At 47.4% G+C, this 9,466-nt stretch overlaps 1 long non-coding RNA gene across 1 annotated transcript; it reads left to right on the forward strand.

Moving 5' to 3' along the window:
- The first annotated feature begins 6,570 nt into the window (after positions 1-6,570).
- LOC134969955 (uncharacterized) lies at positions 6,571-9,148 on the forward strand. The gene is made up of 3 exons (XR_010189586.1): positions 6,571-7,327; positions 7,637-7,658; positions 8,663-9,148. It is a non-coding gene; the product is annotated as an uncharacterized LOC134969955 (long non-coding RNA).
- The last annotated feature ends 318 nt before the right edge of the window (positions 9,149-9,466 follow it).

Genomic DNA, 9,466 nt, shown 5'->3' on the forward strand with positions numbered 1-9,466 from the left:
AATTGTTTATTTTATGTTGATTGTTTGTTATTCTTTTTTACACATATATATTTTGCTAGTCCATTTTTGCAAATAAACCTGTGCTTCATTGCTTTTACTGACATTTTTGTTCTCTTGTAGGAGAATTGTTTTGGGTGACGTAACCCTAGTCTATTTTGTTTATTTTGTGTGCTATATAACACAAATAGTTCCTTTCTTTATTTTGGATCAGGTAAGTTCCCTGGGCCTGTGTTGGTGCCTGTTTGGTTTATTGGTCTGTATGTTGTTTTTGACTGTCATATTTGCTCTCTTGTAGGAGAATTGTTTTGGGTGACGTAACCCTAGTCTATTTTGTTTATTTTGTGTGCTATATAACACAAATAGTTCCTTTCTTTATTTTGGATCAGGTAAGTTCCCTGGGCCTGTGTTGGTGCCTGTTTGTGTTTGTTCAAAGTGTTTTGATTATGTTTGTTTTCCATCTTGATAATAAATGTTATGTTTTTTACCGGGATTGATCAGCAAAGTAGTGTTGTTCTTGGCTGGACTAGCTACTAAAGGGCTAACTTTTTGTTTGTTTTATTTAAATGTTTTTAACCAATTATTCATAATTTTGTAGTAGGTGTTTGTGATGTGTTTGATGTTCTGTTTTTTTAAATAATAGTATTTTTAACAATTACAATTTAACATATGTAGCTTTCATTATAAAAATAATGTTGTTTTTCTTTTTTGTGATAATATTCTTTTTGGTCCTGAATTGAACCCAGAAAAAATGTCTTACGCTCCTGCAGTAAGTTGACACCCCCTTTTTTTACAAATTTTTTGTTTGCATATTTTTTGGACTTTGTTTTTGTCTTATTCAACATTTTTTTTTTTTTTATAAAAGTGTGTGATGTCTATATTTATCGCAGCAGAAGCCCTACCTCCCCAACCCACGCCAGCACTCCCACCCCAACCGCCAGCCCCACAACCACAACCGGCTCCTCATCAACCAAGGCAACGGAGGCGTGCTAGGCCACCAATTTTCCGACCCCGTGTCCTACTTTTTGGGATGCCAGATGATGTGGTTGTACGTAGATACAGGCTGCCACCACATCTAATCCTAGACACTCTCTCCATAATAGAGAGTGATCTGGAGTCTGAAATTCGGTATCCTACAGCAATACCACCATTGACACAATTCCTTGCTGTGTTACATTTTTTGGCAACAGGGTCTTACCAGCATGTGGTTGGAGACCTGGTTGGCATGTCGCAGGGCCAGTTCAGTAAGGTCCTGCGGCGTGTCTGCCAGGCTTTCCTCAAGCGTGTGAAGCAATTTATTGCTATGCCTTTGGATGTTGGTGCCCTAGATGTGGTGAAGCGGCAATTTGCGGAAGGTGGTAGTCGCTTCCCACATGTTATTGGGGTTGTGGATGGCACACATGTAGCTATTCAGCCACCAAAACATAATGAAGAAATTTATAGAAACAGGAAACTGTTTCATTCTCTGAATGTAATGGTTGTTTGTGGGCCATCCCTCCAGATCCTTTCCCTGAACGCAAAGTTTACTGGAAGTTCCCATGATGCGTATGTCATTAGACAATCAGGGATATGGCACAGATTAAGATCAAGTCAACGAGCAGACATGTGGTTATTGGGTGAGTTGTTGCACATATTTCTTTCCAAAAAAATTTTTTTTTTCAAAATTTACTATTTCTAATTTTGGTTTTTCCTCAAACAGGAGACCGTGGATATCCTTGCACCCCCTGGCTCATGACTGTTAGGTTCCTGGTGCTCAGAACAAGGGAGATGTCATGAAGCGAGTCCAGAGCACCAGGACGTAATGCTGGGAAAGGGGAATGGAAAGGGAATAGCCCCTGGCGCCCTAACTCCGTTGTCTCGCCCGTGTGGTCAGAAATCCCCTGCGAGACTATGGTTGCTTGAGCCCATGGCAGCCGCGTTTGAAGGGCGGATTATGTCTGCCCAACTCCGATGCCCCCTCAGGTCTTAATGGGAGACAAAGGGAAATCCGAGACAGGGTGATAACAAGGGGCCCTCTGACTAAACAACCAGGCCAGGGGCTACAAGCTAACTGACTAAACCTGAGGTATGTGCGGTAACCCGCCAGGGAAAAGGACAACCAAAATCCACTAGTCCGTACTCCTACCCAGCACCGCTGGATACCAGAGTGGATCTGTGGGAGCGGAATCCTCCGCAAAAGCTCCGGAACACAAATAATAAAAGATAAATAATTAAGCGGCCCAAGCCGCAACACACGGCTACGCCGTGACTCACGAACACCACTGGATGTTCAAAGGTGCTCAGTCAGGACTCCAGGAACAGATGACGACTTCCGAGTACAGGACAACTGAGAACAGGAACGACCGGATACAGCAGGACTGGAAACACTTTCAGCAAACAGATTCAGCATTCAGGAAGCTCAGGAACTAGCAGGAACCAAGCTCAGAACTCAAGCAGACTGAAAACCCAGAAATATCACCAGCCTCTGCGAACTGCAATCAGCCAGCATATAACAGAGAGGCCTAATTAATAATCCAGTGCAGCTGGCCTATTGCAGGACTCCAAGCTGACAAGATGCAATTAGCAGCCAGATGAGGCTGAACACATGGGAACAAGCTGCAATTGCACAGACTCACCAGCGGCAGCAGACAAGAGTAATCTAAAACAGAGCAATGGGAAATCCTGGCATGCAAGACAACTAAATAAACATAAAATAGAAATGAACCACTACCTGTGGTTCATAACAGTATCCCCTCCTTAAGGGTGAGCTCCGAGCACCCCATGACACCCACGGGGAACATAAACAGAAGTATAACATAAAATACATAACAAAAATGCAAAACAGGAATGAGCCACAGCCGTGGCTCATAACATTACCCCCCCCTTGAGGAGGGGTCAAAAGACCCCAAAATTCAGACTATCCAGAACAAGGGATACAAAAAAAAACAAAAACCTGACACACTGGTCTAACAGACAAGAAAACAAAAACAAGCTGTAGCAACAACTTGTAACAGTGCCCTCCCCCTAACGGTGGCCACAGGACACAAGACAAGGAGAAAAAAAAAATCTCTTTTTTTTTTTTTTTTAAATCAAGGCAAGAGTCAAAAAATTATTTCTTTTTCTTCTTCTTCTTTTTACAAAGCTCTTTAGGTCTGACCAAGGTAATTCCCCAAACATTGTCTGAACTGATGGTACCACCCAGCAAGGCTGCGTTCAAATCAGAGACAGGTTTCTTACCCTTGGGAGCTGAACTTTCTGGTAAAGTACTATTATTAGAAGAAGAAGAAGTCAAAAAAGCACATCCTGCAGTCAAAACATCGGGCTGGGACTCTTGTGCAGAGTTTACAGTATTTGGTGGACTCTCAGCAGACAAGACGGGTGACTTAGAGGAACCTGAACCAATTTCTTTGGAACCGTATCTTTTAACAATTGCATCACAGAATGCTAGGGGATCCTGAAGAATGGGATCTTCAGCTTTCATTAGGCTGGTTGCCCACTCAGAAGGCTCTCCTCTAAAAGAATAAATCAGATAGAGCCCAAGGTTTTCTGAAGTGATGCCCAGAAATGGTCTAGACAACATAATAGTGTAATAGTGTTTGAAAAGCGCCAGAAATTGGGCGAAGTCCCCATCAAAGGTTATGGATGTTGAGATATCAGAGTCAGGATCTGTTTCCTTCTCATCTGACTGACTGGAGTGCTTTGCTAGGACCTGGTCACTATTGACCTTACTCGAGGCTGAGACTCTCTGAACCCCACCCGGGGCTGAGACTTTCTGAACCCCACCCGGGGCAGTGACTTTCTGAACTCCACCCGGGGCAGTGGCTTTCTGAACCCCACCCGGGGCAGTGGCTTTCTGAACCCCACCCAGGGCAGTGACTTTCTGAACCCCACCCGGGGCAGTGACTTCCGGGCACCCCGCTGGGGCAGTGGCCTCCGGGGACCCCGCTGGGGCAGTGGCCTCCGGGGACCCCGCTGGGGCAGTGGCCTCCGGGGACCCCGCTGGGACAGTGGCCTCCGGGAACCCCGCTGGGACAGTGGCCTCCGGGAACCCCGCTGGGACAGTGGCGTCCGGGAACCCTGCTGGGGCAGTGGCCTCCGAGAACCCCGCTGGGGCAGTGGCCTCCGAGAACCCCGCTGGGGCCAGCACCTCGGATTCTTTTACTGGGACCGGGCCGTTGGCCTCCCTGACTGGGATCGGGCCATCGGCCTCCCTCTCTGAGTCGATAATTATCGAAAGTTCTCCCGGGACTATGACTTCCGGGACTTTTGCTGAAGCAATAACGTTCAGATCCTCCACTAATGCTATGCTTCGTAAGTTCTTTCCTGGGGAAGCGACTTCTAGACCCTTCTTTGGGGCTGCGTCTCTCGAGACCCCACTTGGGGATATTACTTCAAAGATCCCTTCTGGGGTTTTGCTTCTCGAGTTCCCCTCAAGAACTATGGTTTTAGAGACCCTTTCTAGGGTTGCGCTTTTCAAGTCCCTACCTGGGGTAACAGCTTCTGAGACCCCTTCCGATATGGACACCTGAACTATAATATTTGATGTCCCTCTATAAGCTAGGGCATCGGGTACCGCTCCAGCACTCTGGGCATCGGGTACCGCTCCAGCACTCTGGGCATCGGGTACCGCTCCAGCACTCTGGGCATCGGGTACCGCTCCAGCACTCTGGGCATCGGGTACCGCTCCAGCACTCTGGGCATCGGGTACCGCTCCAGCACTCTGGGCATCGGGTACCGCTCCAGCACTCTGGGCTACGGGCACCGCTCCAGCACTCTGGGCTACGGGCACCGCTCCAGGACCCTGGGCTACGGGCACCGCTCCAGGACCCTGGGCTACGGGCACCACTCCAGGACCCTGGGCTACGGGCACCACTCCAGGACCCTGGGCTACGGGCACCACTCCAGGACCCTGGGCTACGGGCACCACTCCAGGACCCTGGGCTACGGGCACCACTCCAGGACCCTGGGCATCGGGCACCACTCCAGGACCCTGGGCATCGGGCACCACTCCAGGACCTTGGGCATCGGGCACCACTCCAGGACCCTGGGCATCGGGCACCACTCCAGGAACCTGGGCATCAGGCACCACTCCAGGAACCTGGGCATCAGGCACCACTCCAGGAACCTGGGCATCAGGCATCACTCCAGGGACTTGCAACTCCGCTTCCACAGGAACCTCAAGAGAGGAGAGAAACATTCTCTTTTGATTCCTGAATCTATAATGGGGCTCCCTTGCCCAAGGACCCCAATTATAGGACAGAGAGCTTTTTTGTGTGGGTTGTGTGACAAGTGCCTCTGCCACAGTAGAGACAGGAGTAGGTCTTGTATCATGACTCAACTTGGCCAGAGGGCAAGACTCGTCACCACACTTTGGCTTGCGCAACTCACAGGTCTGCAGATAATGGCCTAAACCCCCACAATATAGGCATAAGTTTAAGTTTCTGCGACGCAGACGCTCCTCTTCTGAGAGCCTGGGCCGCAGAAAACTTTTAAACCTTTTCTCTTCAATTAGACCAGAGGATTCTCTTGTCACCATACTGTGAGCAAGAGTCTCTTTAGAGATAGATGTACTCTCAACGACTTCTGGCAAAATGAGCAAGATTTTAGTCAGAAGGTTTTGCAGTTGCTTTAGGGATTGCTGCAAAACTTCTAGTCGCTCTGGTCTCAAAGCACTGAATACAGAGTTCAGAGCTGCGAGAAATGCCTGCAGGGCTTGCATAGTAGACATAGGAGGATTTAAAACTAGACGAGACAAGACAAGGCAAGACAAGGCAAGGCAAGACAAGGCAAGGCTAAATTTTGCTAAACAAAACAAGACTTTTTTTTTTTTTTTTTAAACACCGGACTGGATTCTAAACACCGGACTGGATTCTAAACACCGGACTGGATTCTAAACACCGGACTGGATTCTAAACACCGGACTGGATTCTAAACACCGGACTGGATTCTAGACTAGACACTGGACTGGGCCAAAAAAGAAAAAAAAGTTTTATTTCTTTTTTGTGGTATGGCTGGTGATAATGTTAGGTTCCTGGTGCTCAGAACAAGGGAGATGTCATGAAGCGAGTCCAGAGCACCAGGACGTAATGCTGGGAAAGGGGAATGGAAAGGGAATAGCCCCTGGCGCCCTAACTCCGTTGTCTCGCCCGTGTGGTCAGAAATCCCCTGCGAGACTATGGTTGCTTGAGCCCATGGCAGCCGCGTTTGAAGGGCGGATTATGTCTGCCCAACTCCGATGCCCCCTCAGGTCTTAATGGGAGACAAAGGGAAATCCGAGACAGGGTGATAACAAGGGGCCCTCTGACTAAACAACCAGGCCAGGGGCTACAAGCTAACTGACTAAACCTGAGGTATGTGCGGTAACCCGCCAGGGAAAAGGACAACCAAAATCCACTAGTCCGTACTCCTACCCAGCACCGCTGGATACCAGAGTGGATCTGTGGGAGCGGAATCCTCCGCAAAAGCTCCGGAACACAAATAATAAAAGATAAATAATTAAGCGGCCCAAGCCGCAACACACGGCTACGCCGTGACTCACGAACACCACTGGATGTTCAAAGGTGCTCAGTCAGGACTCCAGGAACAGATGACGACTTCCGAGTACAGGACAACTGAGAACAGGAACGACCGGATACAGCAGGACTGGAAACACTTTCAGCAAACAGATTCAGCATTCAGGAAGCTCAGGAACTAGCAGGAACCAAGCTCAGAACTCAAGCAGACTGAAAACCCAGAAATATCACCAGCCTCTGCGAACTGCAATCAGCCAGCATATAACAGAGAGGCCTAATTAATAATCCAGTGCAGCTGGCCTATTGCAGGACTCCAAGCTGACAAGATGCAATTAGCAGCCAGATGAGGCTGAACACATGGGAACAAGCTGCAATTGCACAGACTCACCAGCGGCAGCAGACAAGAGTAATCTAAAACAGAGCAATGGGAAATCCTGGCATGCAAGACAACTAAATAAACATAAAATAGAAATGAACCACTACCTGTGGTTCATAACAATGACTCCTTACCGTAATCCCAGGCCAGGACCACAGACGGCATTTAACTCCGCGCTTACTGCCACTAGGCAGCTGGTGGAGCGCACAATTGGGGTCCTTAAAGGGCGGTTTCGTGTGCTCCACCGCACTGGTGGCGACATCATGTATTCGCCGGAGATGGCAAGTAAACTAGTGGTTCTGTGCGCAATACTACACAATATCGCGGTAAGGAGTAGCGTAGAGCTTCCTCAGACAGAGGAATTGCCTGATGAGGAGCCAGGGGTTGTTCGACACTTCGGTGGGGGGAGTGTTACACGGAGGGGGAGCCAAGTCAGGGCAAGCATTGTTGCTGAATATTTCAGGTATTGTGTTTTTATATTATCTTTTTTATCCAAATTAAAATCACAGTATGCTTATGTATTATTTGTAATGTTGACATTTTGTATGATATTGTAAGGTCATTGTGTAATGCTTTTGGTGTGTTGGAATGTGTAATATTTTTGTTACTAAAAATCCGTTAACACGTTAAGCTTTCAATTTTAGATTTGAAATGTAAAAAATGTGATGATGCTAAATAGTGTCCTTATTTGTTTTATATCCTAAAATCCTGATTATTTAAACAAACACACAAACAAATGAAATTGAATGTTGCCCACTTTGTGACTGTCCAGCTGAATGATCACACAAACTGTGGTGAGTACACAGATATTTGTAGGAATTTTTTCAAAACTGTGTGTCTCTGTGTCTGTGTTTGTGGTTTTTTTTTTGTTTTTTTTGCTAAAAATTTTGCTAATGCGAATGCGTATTTCCGCTCGTGCGAAATAACACTCTGCTCTTCACAGCATTGCAAAGATCAATAAAGTTATTAGAAATGACAACATAGATTTTTGACCAATCACATGCTAACAGACACTATAAATATATGCCCAAATAAGGAAAATGCCATTGCCATGATGCGTGCTGCACCTTTCACCAGGCGGGAGCTCCGCGTCCTGGTTGCGGTGATGGACCGCCGCGTAGGCCGCGTTGGGCGCTTCATCCCAAATCGGGTTAAGCGCGAGGCCTACGCGGAGGTCCGCCGCCTGCTGCGGACTCGCGTCCGCAGCAGGCGGACAATCATCCAACTAGAGAGGAGATGGAGTGATCTCCGCAGGAGGACGCCAAAGCTGTTGGCGGAGATCCGCCAGCAAATACGGGCTATGCATGCACGCAGTAAGTTACATTACATAAGATTCTTAGCAAAAATTTAAGAAATTTACACTAAGTGGCAGGCTAATTGCAACGCTGATTGTCCATTTTTATAACATAGGACAGTGTGTGTGGTTAGGGCAAACAGTACTGACTGTAGCAAAGTGTCACCAAACAAGTGCATGTTTTCCAGAATTAATAACCAGGCAGGAAACTGTACCCAAATACTTGATCAGTGCTGTCTATATAATAAGGTGCCTTGAATAGTTATCTGGTGATGTTGCCTAGACCAATCAATATGACTCAATGGAATAGATTAAGGAATGAGCTTCAAAGTAAAAGTTTTGACTCATTTTGTTTGCTGTGGGCAACATGATGATGTTTTTAAAATGTGTATTTTTAAGAAAAACAAACCACAGTCTTTTACATGGAACAGAACAGTGTTTTTTCAAATTGTTTAGTATGTAATTTAACATGCAAAATAATTTTTTTCAAAAATATCATTATAGGACGAGAACAACGGCAGACCTCTCAGCCCCCTTCCCCTTCCCAGTCCCCCTCCCCTTCTCACTCCCCCTCCCCTTCTCACTCCCCCTCCCCTTCGCAGTCCTCCTCAGCTTCCCAGTCCCCCTCAGCTACCCAGTCCCCCTCAGCTTCCCAGTCCCCCTCAGCTTCCCAGTCCCCCTCAGCTTCCCAGGCCCACTCCACTTTCCACTCCCCTTCTCACACCACCTCTCTATCTCTTTCTGTGACCCCTTCTCCTCCTTCCCATACCCCTTCTCCTTCAACTTCAAACTCACCTTCTCAGCCCCCCTCACCCTCTATTGGCTTAACTTTCTCTCCGCCCCCCTCGCCCTCTCAATCAGACCCACCCTCTGAAATTACATCCCCAATCCAGCCTCCTTCCCCCATCCAGCCTCCTTCCCCCATCCCTCCTCCTTCCCCAATCCCTCCTCCTTCCCCAATCCCTCCTCCTTCCCCCATCCAGCCGCCTTCCCCCATCCATCCGCATTCCCCACCCAGTGAGTGGGCAGAAGAAGCCCCTGCTGAATTAACTGTCAACCAGTGTTTTAACATGTTCTCCAAAAATGATTACCTACTTACACTTACAATGCCAAAACATGCAGTGTTGTACTGTTGGAATTCTTGTACCAAGGACAAATATTTGTGTTATTCTTCATGGTCTACATGTTGTATTTACATTTTTGTGAGTGTCATTATATGTACAGTGTTTATGTGTGCAATGTTTTGTGTGTCCACTCTAGGTCGACACTCATTAGGTCGACAGGGTTGCCAGGACAACAGGGTTTATA

The sequence above is a fragment of the Pseudophryne corroboree genome, chromosome 11 (genome assembly GCF_028390025.1).
Source record: "Pseudophryne corroboree isolate aPseCor3 chromosome 11, aPseCor3.hap2, whole genome shotgun sequence".
Classification (NCBI taxonomy): Eukaryota; Metazoa; Chordata; class Amphibia; order Anura; family Myobatrachidae; genus Pseudophryne; species Pseudophryne corroboree.